Source organism: Nelumbo nucifera, chromosome 4 (assembly GCF_055504915.1).
Source record: "Nelumbo nucifera cultivar China Antique chromosome 4, China Antique-T2T, whole genome shotgun sequence".
Classification (NCBI taxonomy): Eukaryota; Viridiplantae; Streptophyta; class Magnoliopsida; order Proteales; family Nelumbonaceae; genus Nelumbo; species Nelumbo nucifera.
Window position 1 is genome coordinate 51,698,811 of NC_142652.1, and position 13,610 is coordinate 51,712,420.

At 46.3% G+C, this 13,610-nt stretch overlaps 25 non-coding genes and 4 pseudogenes across 25 annotated transcripts; all 29 read right to left on the reverse strand.

Moving 5' to 3' along the window:
• Window positions 1–207: 207 nt before the first annotated feature.
• Window positions 208–326, reverse strand: LOC148795644 (5S ribosomal RNA; annotated as a pseudogene).
• Window positions 327–679: 353 nt separating this feature from the next.
• LOC148795645 (5S ribosomal RNA) lies at window positions 680–798 on the reverse strand (annotated as a pseudogene).
• Window positions 799–897: 99 nt separating this feature from the next.
• On the reverse strand, window positions 898–1,016 carry LOC148795646 (5S ribosomal RNA; annotated as a pseudogene).
• Window positions 1,017–1,370: 354 nt separating this feature from the next.
• Window positions 1,371–1,489, reverse strand: LOC148795647 (5S ribosomal RNA). Its single transcript, XR_016071872.1, has one exon. It is a non-coding gene; the product is annotated as a 5S ribosomal RNA (ribosomal RNA).
• A 355-nt stretch (window positions 1,490–1,844) lies between these two features.
• On the reverse strand, window positions 1,845–1,963 carry LOC148795648 (5S ribosomal RNA). Its single transcript, XR_016070355.1, has one exon. It is a non-coding gene; the product is annotated as a 5S ribosomal RNA (ribosomal RNA).
• A 356-nt stretch (window positions 1,964–2,319) lies between these two features.
• LOC148795649 (5S ribosomal RNA) lies at window positions 2,320–2,438 on the reverse strand. Its single transcript, XR_016073409.1, has one exon. It is a non-coding gene; the product is annotated as a 5S ribosomal RNA (ribosomal RNA).
• Window positions 2,439–2,793: 355 nt separating this feature from the next.
• On the reverse strand, window positions 2,794–2,912 carry LOC148795650 (5S ribosomal RNA). Its single transcript, XR_016072692.1, has one exon. It is a non-coding gene; the product is annotated as a 5S ribosomal RNA (ribosomal RNA).
• Window positions 2,913–3,267: 355 nt separating this feature from the next.
• Window positions 3,268–3,386, reverse strand: LOC148795651 (5S ribosomal RNA). Its single transcript, XR_016072926.1, has one exon. It is a non-coding gene; the product is annotated as a 5S ribosomal RNA (ribosomal RNA).
• A 355-nt stretch (window positions 3,387–3,741) lies between these two features.
• On the reverse strand, window positions 3,742–3,860 carry LOC148795652 (5S ribosomal RNA). Its single transcript, XR_016074942.1, has one exon. It is a non-coding gene; the product is annotated as a 5S ribosomal RNA (ribosomal RNA).
• Window positions 3,861–4,213: 353 nt separating this feature from the next.
• Window positions 4,214–4,332, reverse strand: LOC148795653 (5S ribosomal RNA). Its single transcript, XR_016075219.1, has one exon. It is a non-coding gene; the product is annotated as a 5S ribosomal RNA (ribosomal RNA).
• Window positions 4,333–4,687: 355 nt separating this feature from the next.
• LOC148795654 (5S ribosomal RNA) lies at window positions 4,688–4,806 on the reverse strand. Its single transcript, XR_016069348.1, has one exon. It is a non-coding gene; the product is annotated as a 5S ribosomal RNA (ribosomal RNA).
• Window positions 4,807–5,160: 354 nt separating this feature from the next.
• On the reverse strand, window positions 5,161–5,279 carry LOC148795655 (5S ribosomal RNA). The gene has a single exon (XR_016069544.1). It is a non-coding gene; the product is annotated as a 5S ribosomal RNA (ribosomal RNA).
• Window positions 5,280–5,633: 354 nt separating this feature from the next.
• LOC148795656 (5S ribosomal RNA) lies at window positions 5,634–5,752 on the reverse strand. Its single transcript, XR_016071874.1, has one exon. It is a non-coding gene; the product is annotated as a 5S ribosomal RNA (ribosomal RNA).
• Window positions 5,753–6,107: 355 nt separating this feature from the next.
• On the reverse strand, window positions 6,108–6,226 carry LOC148795657 (5S ribosomal RNA). The gene has a single exon (XR_016069745.1). It is a non-coding gene; the product is annotated as a 5S ribosomal RNA (ribosomal RNA).
• A 355-nt stretch (window positions 6,227–6,581) lies between these two features.
• On the reverse strand, window positions 6,582–6,700 carry LOC148795658 (5S ribosomal RNA). The gene has a single exon (XR_016070939.1). It is a non-coding gene; the product is annotated as a 5S ribosomal RNA (ribosomal RNA).
• Window positions 6,701–7,053: 353 nt separating this feature from the next.
• On the reverse strand, window positions 7,054–7,172 carry LOC148795659 (5S ribosomal RNA). Its single transcript, XR_016070002.1, has one exon. It is a non-coding gene; the product is annotated as a 5S ribosomal RNA (ribosomal RNA).
• Window positions 7,173–7,526: 354 nt separating this feature from the next.
• LOC148795660 (5S ribosomal RNA) lies at window positions 7,527–7,645 on the reverse strand. The gene has a single exon (XR_016069676.1). It is a non-coding gene; the product is annotated as a 5S ribosomal RNA (ribosomal RNA).
• Window positions 7,646–8,000: 355 nt separating this feature from the next.
• LOC148795661 (5S ribosomal RNA) lies at window positions 8,001–8,119 on the reverse strand. Its single transcript, XR_016071573.1, has one exon. It is a non-coding gene; the product is annotated as a 5S ribosomal RNA (ribosomal RNA).
• Window positions 8,120–8,475: 356 nt separating this feature from the next.
• On the reverse strand, window positions 8,476–8,594 carry LOC148795662 (5S ribosomal RNA). Its single transcript, XR_016068797.1, has one exon. It is a non-coding gene; the product is annotated as a 5S ribosomal RNA (ribosomal RNA).
• Window positions 8,595–8,947: 353 nt separating this feature from the next.
• On the reverse strand, window positions 8,948–9,066 carry LOC148795663 (5S ribosomal RNA). The gene has a single exon (XR_016074935.1). It is a non-coding gene; the product is annotated as a 5S ribosomal RNA (ribosomal RNA).
• Window positions 9,067–9,421: 355 nt separating this feature from the next.
• LOC148795664 (5S ribosomal RNA) lies at window positions 9,422–9,540 on the reverse strand. Its single transcript, XR_016069746.1, has one exon. It is a non-coding gene; the product is annotated as a 5S ribosomal RNA (ribosomal RNA).
• Window positions 9,541–9,894: 354 nt separating this feature from the next.
• Window positions 9,895–10,013, reverse strand: LOC148795665 (5S ribosomal RNA; annotated as a pseudogene).
• Window positions 10,014–10,368: 355 nt separating this feature from the next.
• Window positions 10,369–10,487, reverse strand: LOC148795666 (5S ribosomal RNA). Its single transcript, XR_016073410.1, has one exon. It is a non-coding gene; the product is annotated as a 5S ribosomal RNA (ribosomal RNA).
• A 353-nt stretch (window positions 10,488–10,840) lies between these two features.
• LOC148795667 (5S ribosomal RNA) lies at window positions 10,841–10,959 on the reverse strand. Its single transcript, XR_016074654.1, has one exon. It is a non-coding gene; the product is annotated as a 5S ribosomal RNA (ribosomal RNA).
• Window positions 10,960–11,314: 355 nt separating this feature from the next.
• On the reverse strand, window positions 11,315–11,433 carry LOC148795668 (5S ribosomal RNA). The gene has a single exon (XR_016072724.1). It is a non-coding gene; the product is annotated as a 5S ribosomal RNA (ribosomal RNA).
• A 354-nt stretch (window positions 11,434–11,787) lies between these two features.
• On the reverse strand, window positions 11,788–11,906 carry LOC148795669 (5S ribosomal RNA). The gene has a single exon (XR_016070933.1). It is a non-coding gene; the product is annotated as a 5S ribosomal RNA (ribosomal RNA).
• A 354-nt stretch (window positions 11,907–12,260) lies between these two features.
• Window positions 12,261–12,379, reverse strand: LOC148795670 (5S ribosomal RNA). Its single transcript, XR_016071473.1, has one exon. It is a non-coding gene; the product is annotated as a 5S ribosomal RNA (ribosomal RNA).
• A 356-nt stretch (window positions 12,380–12,735) lies between these two features.
• LOC148795671 (5S ribosomal RNA) lies at window positions 12,736–12,854 on the reverse strand. The gene has a single exon (XR_016073808.1). It is a non-coding gene; the product is annotated as a 5S ribosomal RNA (ribosomal RNA).
• Window positions 12,855–13,208: 354 nt separating this feature from the next.
• LOC148795672 (5S ribosomal RNA) lies at window positions 13,209–13,327 on the reverse strand. The gene has a single exon (XR_016072236.1). It is a non-coding gene; the product is annotated as a 5S ribosomal RNA (ribosomal RNA).
• Between the last annotated feature and the right edge of the window lie 283 nt (window positions 13,328–13,610).

Consider the following 13,610-nt stretch of genomic DNA (forward strand, 5'->3'; position numbering starts at 1 on the left):
TGCCGCACCCCCGGATAGATGCAATACTATCGCGGGTCCCACAATGCACGACGAATGCCAAAAGCCCGGTTTTTGCACGGTTCCCATTCAGTAATGACGATCGTGCCGCAAATGGTCCGAGTATCCGGCACGTTGTTTGAGTTTGTCTCGCCGAAACGACAAATGGAATTTGCAAATACGATATCGAAATAAAATATTAATAAAATTGGGGTGAAACACAAGGACTTCCCAGGAGGTCACCCATCCTAATACTACTCTCGCCCAAGCACACTTAACTTCGGAGTTCTGATGAGATCCGGTGCATTAGTGCTGGTATGATAGCACCCGTTTAATTCATGCTCGCTTAGATCTTTATGACCTATCTTGCTCCCTTCCATTAATTGTTTTAGATTTGAAAAAAATGTGTATGCAGCCTCTTTCCCTTGGTAACCGTGCACAAGCTCCTACGTGAGCGGAGTGTTTGTTTTTCAGATCTGCCGCACCTCCGGATAGATGCAATACTATCGCGGGGCCCACAATGCATGACGAATGCCGAAAGCCCGGTTCTAGCATCGTGGCCATTCAGTAATGACGATCGTGCCGCAAATGGTCCGAGTATCCGACGCATTGTTTCCAGTATCTCCCAGAAACAACAAATGGAATTTGCAAATATAAATCAAAATAAAATATTAATAAAATTGGAGTGCAACACGAGGACTTCCCAGGAGGTCACCCATCCTAGTACTACTCTCGCCCGAGCACGCTTAACTTCAGAGTTCTGATGGGATCCAGTGCATTAGTGCTGATATGATCGTGCCGCAAATGGTCCGAGTATCCGGCACGTTGTTTGCGTTTGTCTCGCCGAAACGACAAATGGAATTTGCAAATACGATATCGAAATAAAATATTAATAAAATTGGGGTGCAACACGAGGACTTCCCAGGATGTCACCCATCCTAGTAATAGTCTCGCCCAAGCACGCTTAACTTCGGAGTTCTGATGGGATCCTGTGCATTAGTGCTGGTATGATCGCACCCGTTTAATTCATGCTCGCTTAGATCTTTATGCACTATCTTGCTCCCCTCCATTAATTGTTTTAGATTTGAAAAAACTGTGTATGCAGCCTTCCTCCCTTGGTAACCGTGCACAAGCTCGTACGTGAGCAGAGTGTTTGCATTTCAAATCTGCCGCACCTCCGGATAGATGCAATACTATCGCGGGGCCCACAATGCATGACGAATGCCGAAAGCCCGGTTCTTGCATCGTTGCCATTCAGTAATGACGATCGTGCCGCAAATGGTCCGAGTATCCGACGCATTGTTTCCAGTTGTCTCCCAGAAACAACAAATGGAATTTGCAAATACAAATCAAAATAAAATATTAATAAAATTGGGGTGCAACACGAGGACTTCCCAGGAGGTCACCCATCCTAGTACTACTCTCGCCCAAGCACGCTTAACTTCGGAGTTCTGATGGGATCCGATGCATTAGTGCTGGTATGATCGCACCCGTTTAATTCATGCTCGCTTAGATCTTTATGCACTATCTTGCTCCCCTCCATTAATTGTTTTAGACTTGAATAAACAGTGTATGCAGCCTTCCTCCCTTGGTAACCGTGCACAAGCACTTACGTGAGCAGAGTGTTTGCTTTTCAGATCTGCCGCACCCCCGGATAGATGCAATACTATCACGGGGCCCACAATGCACGACGAATGCCAAAAGCCCGGTTTTTTCACGGTTCCCATTCAGTAATGACAATCGTGCCGCAAATGGTCCGAGTATCCGGCGTGTTGTTTGCGTTTGTCTCGCCGAAACGACAAATGGAATTTGCAAATACGATATCGAAATAAAATATTAATAAAATTGGGGTGCAACACGAGGACTTCCCAGGAGGTCACCTATCCTAGTACTACTCTCGCCCATGCACACTTAACTTCGGAGTTTTGATGGGATCCGGTGCATTAGTGCTGGTATGATCGCACCCGTTTAATTCATGCTCGCTTAGATCTTTATGCACTATCTTGCTCCCCTCCATTAATTGTTTTAGACTTGAAAAAACTGTGTATGCAGCCTTTCTCCCTTGGTAACCGTGCACAAGCTCCTACGTGAGCAGAGTGTTTTGCTTTTCAGATCTGCCGCACCCCCGGATAGATGCAATACTATCGCGGGGCCCACAATGCACGACGAATGCCAAAAGCCTGGTTTTTGCACGGTTCCCATTCAGTAATGACGATCGTGCCGCAAATGGTCCGAGTATCCGGCGCGTTGTTTGAGTTTGTCTCGCCGAAACGACAAATGGAATTTGCAAATACGATATCGAAATAAAATATTAATAAAATTGGGGTGCAACACAAGGACTTCCCAGGAGGTCACCCATCCTAATACTACTCTCGCCCAAGCACACTTAACTTCGGAGTTCTGATGGGATCCGGTGCATTAGTGCTGGTATGATCGCACCCGTTTAATTCATTCTCGCTTAGATCTTTATGAACTATCTTGCTCCCTTCCATTAATTGTTTTAGATTTGAAAAAAATGTGTATGCAGCCTTCTTCCCTTGGTAACCGTGCACAAGCTCGTACGTGAGCGGAGTGTTTGCTTTTCAGATCTGCCGCACCCCCTGATAGATGCAATAATATCGCGGGGCCCACAATGCACGATGAATGCCAAAAGCCCGGTTTTTGCACGGTTCCCATTCAGTAATGACAATCGTGCCGCAAATGGTCCGAGTATCCGGCACGTTGTTTGCGTTTGTCTCGCCGAAACGACAAATGGAATTTGCAAATACGATATCGAAATAAAATATTAATAAAATTGGGGTGCAACACGAGGAATTCCCAGGAGGTCACCCATCCTAGTACTACTCTCGCCCAAGCACGCTTAACTTCGGAGTTCTGATGGGATCCTGTGCATTAGTGCTGGTATGATCGCACCCGTTTAATTCATGCTCGCTTAGATCTTTATGCACTATCTTGCTCCCCTCCATTAATTGTTTTAGATTTGAAAAAACTGTGTATGCAGCCTTCCTCCCTTGGTAACCGTGCACAAGTTCCTACGTGAGCAGAGTGTTTGCATTTCAGATCTGCCGCACCCCCGGATAGATGCAATACTATCGCGGGGCCCACAATGCATGACGAAAGCCGAAAGCCCGGTTTTTTCACGGTTCCCATTCAGTAATGACAATCGTGCCGCAAATGGTCCGAGTATCCGGCGTGTTGTTTGCGTTTGTCTCGCCGAAACGACAAATGGAATTTGCAAATACGATATCGAAATAAAATATTAATAAAATTGGGGTGCAACACGAGGACTTCCCAGGAGGTCACCCATCCTAGTACTACTCTCGCCCAAGAACGCTTAACTTCGGAGTTCTGATGGGATCCGGTGCATTAGTGCTGGTATGATCACACCCGTTTAATTCATGCTCGCTTAGATCTTTATGCACTATCTTGCTCCCCTCCATTAATTGTTTTAGACTTGAAAAAACTGTGTATGCAGCCTTCCTCCCTTGGTAACCGTGCACAAGCTCTTACGTGAGCAGAGTGTTTGCTTTTTAGATCTGCCGCACCCCCGGATAGATGCAATACTATCGCGGGGCCCACAATGCACGACGAATGCCAAAAGCCCGGTTTTTGCACGGTTCCCATTCAGTAATGACGATCGTGCCGCAAATGGTCCGAGTATCCGGCGCGTTGTTTGAGTTTGTCTCGCCGAAACGATAAATGGAATTTGCAAATACGATATCGAAATAAAATATTAATAAAATTGGGGTGCAATACAAGGACTTCCCTGGAGGTCACCCATCCTAATACTACTCTCGCCCAAGCACACTTAACTTCGGAGTTCTGATGGGATCCGGTGCATTAGTGCTGGTATGATCGCACCCGTTTAATTCATGCTCGCTTAGATCTTTATGAACTATCTTGCTCCCTTCCATTAATTGTTTTAGATTTGAAAAAAATGTGTATGCAGCCTTCTTCCCTTGGTAACCGTGCACAAGCTCGTACGTGAGCGGAGTGTTTGCTTTTCAGATCTGCCGCACCTCCGGATAGATGCAATACTATCGTGGGGCCCACAATGCATGACGAATGCCGAAAGCCCGGTTCTTGCATCGTGGCCATTCAGTAATGACGATCGTGCCGCAAATGGTCCGAGTATCCGACGCATTGTTTCCAGTATCTCCCAGAAACAACAAATGGAATTTGCAAATACAAATCAAAATAAAATATTAATAAAATTGGGGTGCAACACGAGGACTTCCCAGGAGGTCACCCATCCTACTACTACTCTCGCCCAAGCACGCTTAACTTCGGAGTTCTGATGGGATCCGGTGCATTAGTGCTGGTATGATCGAACCCGTTTAATTCATGCTCGCTTAGATCTTTATGCACTATCTTGCTCCCCTCCATTAATTGTTTTAGACTTGAAAAAACTGTGTATGCAGCCTTCCTCCCTTGGTAACCGTGCACAAGCTCCTACGTGAGCAGAGTGTTTGCTTTTCAGATCAGCCGCACCCCCTGATAGATGCAATAATATCGCGGGGCCCACAATGCACGATGAATGCCAAAAGCCCGGTTTTTGCACGGTTCCCATTCAGTAATGACAATCGTGCCGCAAATGGTCCGAGTATCCGGCACGTTGTTTGCGTTTGTCTTGCCGAAACGACAAATGGAATTTGCAAATACGATATCGAAATAAAATATTAATAAAATTGGGGTGCAACACGAGGACTTCCCAGGAGGTCACACATCCTAGTACTACTCTCGCCCAAGCACGCTTAACTTCGGAGTTCTGATGGGATCCTGTGCATTAGTGCTGGTATGATCGCACCCGTTTAATTCATGCTCGCTTAGATCTTTATGCACTATCTTGCTCCCCTCCATTAATTGTTTTAGATTTGAAAAAACTGTGTATGCAGCCTTCCTCCCTTGGTAACCGTGCACAAGCTCGTACGTGAGCAGAGTGTTTGCATTTCAGATCTGCCGCACCCCCGGATAGATGCAATACTATCGCGGGGCCCACAATGCATGACGAATGCCGAAAGCCCGGTTCTTGCATCGTTGCCATTCAGTAATGACGATCGTGCCGCAAATGGTCCGAGTGTCCGACGCATTGTTTCCAGTTGTCTCCCAGAAACAACAAATGGAATTTGCAAATACAAATCAAAATAAAATATTAATAAAATTGGGGTGCAACACGAGGGCTTCCCAGGAGGTCACCCATCCTAGTACTACTCTCGCCCAAGAACGCTTAACTTCGGAGTTCTGATGGGATCCGATGCATTAGTGCTGGTACGATCGCACCCGTTTAATTCATGCTCGCTTAGATCTTTATGCACTATCTTGCTCCCCTCCATTAATTGTTTTAGATTTGAAAAAACTGTGTATGCAGCCTTCCTCCCTTGGTAACCGTGCACAAACTCCTACGTGAGTAGAGTGTTTGCATTTCAGATCTGCCGCACCCCCGGATAGATGCAATACTATCGCGGGGCCCACAATGCATGACGAATGCCGAAAGCCCGGTTCTTGCATCGTTGCCATTCAGTAATGACGATCGTGCCGCAAATGGTCCGAGTATCCGACGCATTGTTTCCAGTTGTCTCCCAGAAACAACAAATGGAATTTGCAAATACAAATCAAAATAAAATATTAATAAAATTGGGGTGCAACACGAGGACTTCCCAGGAGGTCACCCATCCTAGTACTACTCTCGCCCAAGCACGCTTAACTTCGGAGTTCTGATGGGATCCGATGCATTAGTGCTGGTATGATCGCACCCGTTTAATTCATGCTCGCTTATATCTTTATGCACTATCTTGCTCCCCTCCATTAATTGTTTTAGACTTGAAAAAACTGTGTATGCAGCCTTCCTCCCTGGGTAACCGTGCACAAGCTCCTACGTGAGCAGAGTGTTTGCTTTTCAGATCTGCCGCACCCCCTGATAGATGCAATAATATCGCGGGGCCCACAATGCACGATGAATGCCAAAAGCCCGGTTTTTGCACGGTTCCCATTCAGTAATGACAATCGTGCCGCAAATGGTCCGAGAATCCGGCACGTTGTTTGCGTTTGTCTCGCCGAAACGACAAATGGAATTTGCAAATACGATATCGAAATAAAATATTAATAAAATTGGGGTGCAACACGAGGACTTCCCAGGAGGTCACCCATCCTAGTAATAGTCTCGCCCAAGCACGCTTAACTTCGGAGTTCTGATGGGATCCTGTGCATTAGTGCTGGTATGATCGCACCCGTTTAATTCATGCTCGCTTAGATCTTTATGCACTATCTTGCTCCCCTCCATTAATTGTTTTAGATTTGAAAAAACTGTGTATGCAGCCTTCCTCCCTTGGTAACCGTGCACAAGCTCGTACGTGTGCAGAGTGTTTGCATTTCAGATCTGCCGCACCCCCGGATAGATGCAATACTATCGCGGGGCCCACAATGCACGACGAATGCCAAAAGCCCGGTTTTTGCACGGTTCCCATTCAGTAATGACAATCGTGCCGCAAATGGTCCGAGTATCCGGCACGTTGTTTGCGTTTGTCTCACCGAAACGACAAATGGAATTTGCAAATACGATATCGAAATAAAATATTAATAAAATTGGGGTGCAACACGAGGACTTCCCCGGAGGTCACCCATCCTAGTACTACTCTCGCCCAAGCACACTTAACTTCGGAGTTCTGATGGGATCCGGTGCATTTGTGCTGGTATGATCGCACCCGTTTAATTCATGCTCGCTTAGATCTTTATGAACTATCTTGCTCCCTTCCATTAATTGTTTTAGATTTGAAAAAAATGTGTATGCAGCCTTCTTCCCTTGGTAACCGTGCACAAGCTCCTACGTGAGCGGAGTGTTTGCTTTTCAGATCTGCCGCACCTCCGGATAGATGCAATACTATCGTAGGGCCCACAATGCATGATGAATGCCGAAAGCCCGGTTTTTGCATCGTGGCCATTCAGTAATGACGATCGTGCCGCAAATGGTCCGAGTATCCGACGCATTGTTTCCAGTATCTCCGAGAAACAACAAATGGAATTTGCAAATACAAATCAAAATAAAATATTAATAAAATTGGGGTGCAACACGAGGACTTCCCAGGAGGTCACCCATCCTAGTACTACTGTCGCCCAAGCACGCTTAACTTCGGAGTTCTAATGGGATCCTGTGCATTAGTGCTGGTATGATCGCACCCGTTTAATTCATGCTCGCTTAGATCTTTATGCACTATCTTGCTCCCCTCCATTAATTGTTTTAGATTTGAAAAAACTGTGTATGCAGCCTTCCTCCCTTGGTAACCGTGCACAAGCTCGTACGTGAGCAGAGTGTTTGCATTTCAGATCTGCCGCACCCCCGGATAGATGCAATACTATCGCGGGGCCCACAATGCATGACGAATGCCGAAAGCCCGGTTCTTGCATCGTTGCCATTCAGTAATGACGATCGTGCCGCAAATGGTCCGAGTATCCGACGCATTGTTTCCAGTTGTCTCCCAGAAACAACAAATGGAATTTGCAAATACAAATCAAAATAAAATATTAATAAAATTGGGGTGCAACACGAGGACTTCCCAGGAGGTCACCCATCCTAGTACTACTCTCGCCCATGCACGATTAACTTTGGAGTTCTGATGGGATCCGATGCATTAGTGCTGGTATGATCGCACCCGTTTAATTCATGCTCGCTTAGATCTTTATGCACTATCTTGCTCCCCTCCATTAATTGTTTTAGACTTGAAAAAACTGTGTATGCAGCCTTCCTCCCTTGGTAACCGTGCACAAGCTCTTACGTGAGCAGAGTGTTTGCTTTTTAGATCTGCCGCACCCCCGGATAAATGCAATACTATCGCGGGGCCCACAATGCACGACGAATGCCAAAAGCCCGGTTTTTTCACGGTTCCCATTCAGTAATGACAATCGTGCCGCAAATGGTCCGAGTATCCGGCGCGTTGTTTGCGTTTGTCTCGCCGAAACGACAAATGGAATTTGCAAATACGATATCGAAATAAAATATTAATAAAATTGGGGTGCAACACGAGGACTTCCCAGGAGGTCACCCATCCTAGTACTACTCTCGCCCATGCACACTTAACTTCGGAGTTCTGATGGGATCCGGTGCATTAGTGCTGGTATGATCGCACCCGTTTAATTCATGCTCGCTTAGATCTTTATGCACTATCTTGCTCCCCTCCATTATTTGTTTTAGACTTGAAAAAACTGTGTATGCAGCCTTCCTCCCTTGGTAACCGTGCACAAGCTCCTACGTGAGCAGAGTGTTTTGCTTTTCAGATCTGCCGCACCCCCGGATAGATGCAATACTATCGCGGGGCCCACAATGCACGACGAATGCCAAAAGCATGGTTTTTGCACGGTTCCCATTCAGTAATGACGATCGTGCCGCAAATGGTCCGAGTATCCGGCGCGTTGTTTGAGTTTGTCTCGCCGAAACGACAAATGGAATTTGCAAATACGATATCGAAATAAAATATTAATAAAATTGGGGTGCAACACAAGGACTTCCGAGGAGGTCACCCATCCTAATACTACTCTCGCCCAAGCACACTTAACTTCGGAGTTCTGATGGGATCCGGTGCATTAGTGCTGGTATGATCGCACCCGTTTAATTCATGCTCGCTTAGATCTTTATGAACTATCTTGCTCCCTTCCATTAATTGTTTTAGATTTGAAAAAAATGTGTATGCAGCCTTCTTCCCTTGGTAACCGTGCACAAGCTCCTACGTGAGCGGAGTGTTTGCTTTTCAGATCTGCCGCACCTCCGGATAGATGCAATACTATCGTGGGGCCCACAATGCATGACGAATGCCGAAAGCCGGGTTCTTGCATCGTGGCCATTCAGTAATGACGATCGTGCCGCAAATGGTCCGAGTATCCGACGCATTGTTTCCAGTATCTCCCAGAAACAACAAATGGAATTTGCAAATACAAATCAAAATAAAATATTAATAAAATTGGGGTGCAACACAAGGACTTCCCAGGAGGTCACCCATCCTAGTACTACTCTCGCCCAAGCACGCTTAACTTCTGAGTTCCGATGGGATCCGGTGCATTAGTGCTGGTATGATCGCACCCGTTTAATTCATGCTCGCTTAGATCTTTATGCACTATCTTGCTCCCCTCCATTAATTGTTTTAGACTTGAAAAAACTGTGTATGCAGCCTTCCTCCCTTGGTAACCGTGCACAAGCTCCTACGTGAGCAGAGTGTTTGCTTTTCAGATATGCCGCACCCCCTGATAGATGCAATAATATCGCGGGGCCCACAATGCACGATGAATGCCAAAAGCACGGTTTTTGCACGGTTCCCATTCAGTAATGACAATCGTGCCGCAAATGGTCCGAGTATTCGGCACGTTGTTTGCGTTTGTCTCGCCGAAACGACAAATGGAATTTGCAAATACGATATCGAAATAAAATATTAATAAAATTGGGGTGCAACACGAGGACTTCCCAGGAGGTCACCCATCCTAGTAATAGTCTCGCCCAAGCACGCTTAACTTCGGAGTTCTGATGGGATCCTGTGCATTAGTGCTGGTATGATCGCACCCGTTTAATTCATGCTCGCTTAGATCTTTATGCACTATCTTGCTCCCCTCCATTAATTGTTTTAGATTTGAAAAAACTGTGTATGCAGCCTTCCTCCCTTGGTAACCGTGCACAAGCTCGTACGTGAGCAGAGTGTTTGCATTTCAGATCTGCCGCACCCCCGGATAGATGCAATACTATCGCGGGGCCCACAATGCATGACGAATGCCGAAAGCCCGGTTCTTGCATCGTTGCCATTCAGTAATGACGATCGTGCCGCAAATGGTCCGAGTATCCGACGCATTGTTTCCAGTTGTCTCCCAGAAACAACAAATGGAATTTGCAAATACAAATCAAAATAAAATATTAATAAAATTGGGGTGCAACACGGGGACTTCCCAGTAGGTCACCCATCCTAATACTACTCTCGCCCAAGAACGCTTAACTTCGGAGTTCTGATGTGATCCGGTGCATTAGTGCTGGAATGATCACACCCGTTTAATTCATGCTCTCTTAGATCTTTATGCACTATCTTGCTCCCCTCCATTAATTGTTTTAGACTTGAAAAAACTGTGTATGCAGCCTTCCTCCCTTGGTAACCGTGCACAAGCTCTTACGTGAGCAGAGTGTTTGCTTTTTAGATCTGCCGCACCCCCGGATAGATGCAATACTATCGCGGGGCCCACAATGCACGACGAATGCCAAAAGCCCGGTTTTTGCACGGTTCCCATTCAGTAATGACGATCGTGCCGCAAATGGTCCGAGTATCCGGCGCGTTGTTTGAGTTTGTCTCGCCGAAACGACAAATGGAATTTGCAAATACGATATCGAAATAAAATATTAATAAAATTGGGGTGCAACACAAGGACTTCCCAGGAGGTCACCCATCCTAATACTACTCTCGCCCAAGCACACTTAACTTCGGAGTTCTGATGGGATCCGGTGCATTAGTGCTGGTATGATCGCACCCATTTAATTCATGCTCGCTTAGATCTTTATGACCTATCTTGCTCCCTTCCATTAATTGTTTTAGATTTGAAAAAAATGTGTATGCAGCCTTCTTCCCTTGGTAACCGTGCACAAGCTCCTACGTGAGCGGAGTGTTTGCTTTTCAGATCTGCCGCACCTCCGGATAGATGCAATACTATCGTGGGGCCCACAATGCATGACGAATGCCGAAAGCCCGGTTCTTGCATCGTGGCCATTCAGTAATGACGATCGTGCCGCAAATGGTCCGAGTATCCGACGCATTGTTTCCAGTATCTCCCAGAAACAACAAATGGAATTTCCAAATACAAATCAAAATAAAATATTAATAAAATTGGGGTGCAACACGAGGACTTCCCAGGAGGTCACCCATCCTATTACTACTCTCGCCCAAGCACGCTTAACTTCGGAGTTCTGATGGGATCCAGTGCATTAGTGCTGGTATGATCGCACCCGTTTAATTCATGCTCGCTTAGATCTTTATGCACTATCTTGCTCCCCTCCATTAATTGTTTTAGACTTGAAAAAACTGTGTATGCAGCCTTCCTCCCTTGGTAACCGTGCACAAGCTCCTACGTGAGCAGAGTGTTTGCTTTTCAGATCTGCCGCACCCCCTGATAGATGCAATAATATCGCGGGGCCCACAATGCACGATGAATGCCAAAAGCCCGGTTTTTGCACGGTTCCCATTCAGTAATGACAATCGTGCCGCAAATGGTCCGAGTATCCGGCACGTTGTTTGCGTTTGTCTCGCCGAAACGACAAATGGAATTTGCAAATACGATATCGAAATAAAATATTAATAAAATTGGGGTGCAACACGAGGACTTCCCAGGAGGTCACCCATCCTAGTACTACTCTCGCCCAAGCACGCTTAACTTCGGAGTTCTGATGGGATCCTGTGCATTAGTGCTGGTATGATCGCACCCGTTTAATTCATGCTCGCTTAGATCTTTATGCACTATCTTGCTCCCCTCCATTAATTGTTTTAGATTTGAAAAAACTGTGTATGCAGCCTTCCTCCCTTGGTAACCGTGAACAAGCTCCTACGTGAGCAGAGTGTTTGCATTTCAGATCTGCCGCACCCCCGGATAGATGCAATACTATCGCGGGGCCCACAATGCATGACGAATGCCGAAAGCCCGGTTCTTGCATCGTTGCCATTCAGTAATGACGATTGTGCCGCAAATGGTCCGAGTATCCGACGCATTGTTTCCAGTTGTCTCCCAGTAACAACAAATGGAATTTGCAAATACAAATCAAAATAAAATATTAATAAAATTGGGGTGCAACACGAGGAATTCCCAGGAGGTCACCCATCCTAGTACTACTCTCGCCCAAGCACGCTTAACTTCGGAGTTCTGATGGGATCCGGTGCATTAGTGCTGGTATGATCGCACCCGTTTAATTCATGCTCGCTTAGATCTTTATGCACTATCTTGCTCCCCTCCATTAATTGTTTTAGATTTGAAAAAACTGTGTATGCAGCCTTCCTCCCTTGGTAACCGTGCACAAGCTCCTACGTGAGCAAAGTGTTTGTATTTCAGATCTGCCGCACCCCCGGATAGATGCAATACTATCGCGGGGCCCACAATGCATGACGAATGCCGAAAGCCCGGTTCTTGCATCGTTGCCATTCAGTAATGACGATCGTGCCGCAAATGGTCCGAGTATCCGACGCATTGTTTCCAGTTGTCTCCCAGAAACAACAAATGGAATTTGCAAATACAAATCAAAATAAAATATTAATAAAATTGGGGTGCAACACGAGGACTTCCCAGGAGGTCACCCATCCTAATACTACTCTCGCCCAAGCACGCTTAACTTCGGAGTTCTGATGGGATCCGGTGCATTAGTGCTGGTATGATCGCACCCGTTTAATTCATGCTCGCTTAGGTCTTTATGCACTATCTTGCTCCCCTCCATTAATTGTTTTAGACTTGAAAAAAACTGTGTATGCAGCCTTCCTCCCTTGGTAACCGTGCACAAGCTCTTATGTGAGCAGAGTGTTTGCTTTTTAGATCTGCCGCACCCCCGGATAGATGCAAAACTATCGCGGGGCCCACAATGCACGACGAATGCCAAAAGCCCGGTTTTTTCACGGTTCCCATTCAGTAATGACAATCGTGCCGCAAATGGTCCGAGTATCCGGCGCGTTGTTTGCGTTTGTCTCGCCGAAACGATTAATGGAATTTGCAAATACGATATCGAAATAAAATATTAATAAAATTGGGGTGCAACACGAGGACTTCCCAGGAGGTCACCCATCCTAGGACTACTCCCGCCCATGCACACTTAACTTCGGAGTTCTGATGGGATCCGGTGCATTAGTGCTGGTATGATCGCACCCGTTTAATTCATGCTCGCTTAGATCTTTATGCACTATCTTGCTCCCCTCCATTAATTGTTTTAGACTTGAAAAAACTGTGTATAAAGCCTTCCTCCCTTGGTAACCGTGCACAAGCTCCTACGTGAGCAGAGTGTTTGCTTTTCAGATCTGCCGCACCCCCGGATAGATGCAATACTATCGCGGGGCCCACAATGCATGACGAATGCCGAAAGCCCGGTTCTTGCATCGTTGCCATTCAGTAATGACGATCGTGCCGCAAATGGTCCGAGTATCCGACGCATTGTTTCCAGTTGTCTCCCAGAAACAACAAATGGAATTTGCAAATACAAATCAAAATAAAATATTAATAAAATTGGGGTGCAACACGAGGACTTCCCAGGAGGTCACCCATCCTAGTACTACTCTCGCCCAAGCACGCTTAACTTCGGAGTTCTGATGGGATCCGGTGCATTAGTGCTGGTATGATCGCACCCGTTTAATTCATGCTCGCTTAGATCTTTATGCACTATCTTGCTCCCCTCCATTAATTGTTTTAGACTTGAAAAAAACTGTGTATGCAGCCTTCCTCCCTTGGTAACCGTGCACAAGCTCTTATGTGAGCAGAGTGTTTGCTTTTTAGATCTGCCGCACCCCCGGATAGATGCAAAACTATCGCGGGGCCCACAATGCACGACGAATGCCAAAAGCCCGGTTTTTTCACGGTTCCCATTCAGTAATGACAATCGTGCCGCAAATGGTCCGAGTATCCGGCGCGTT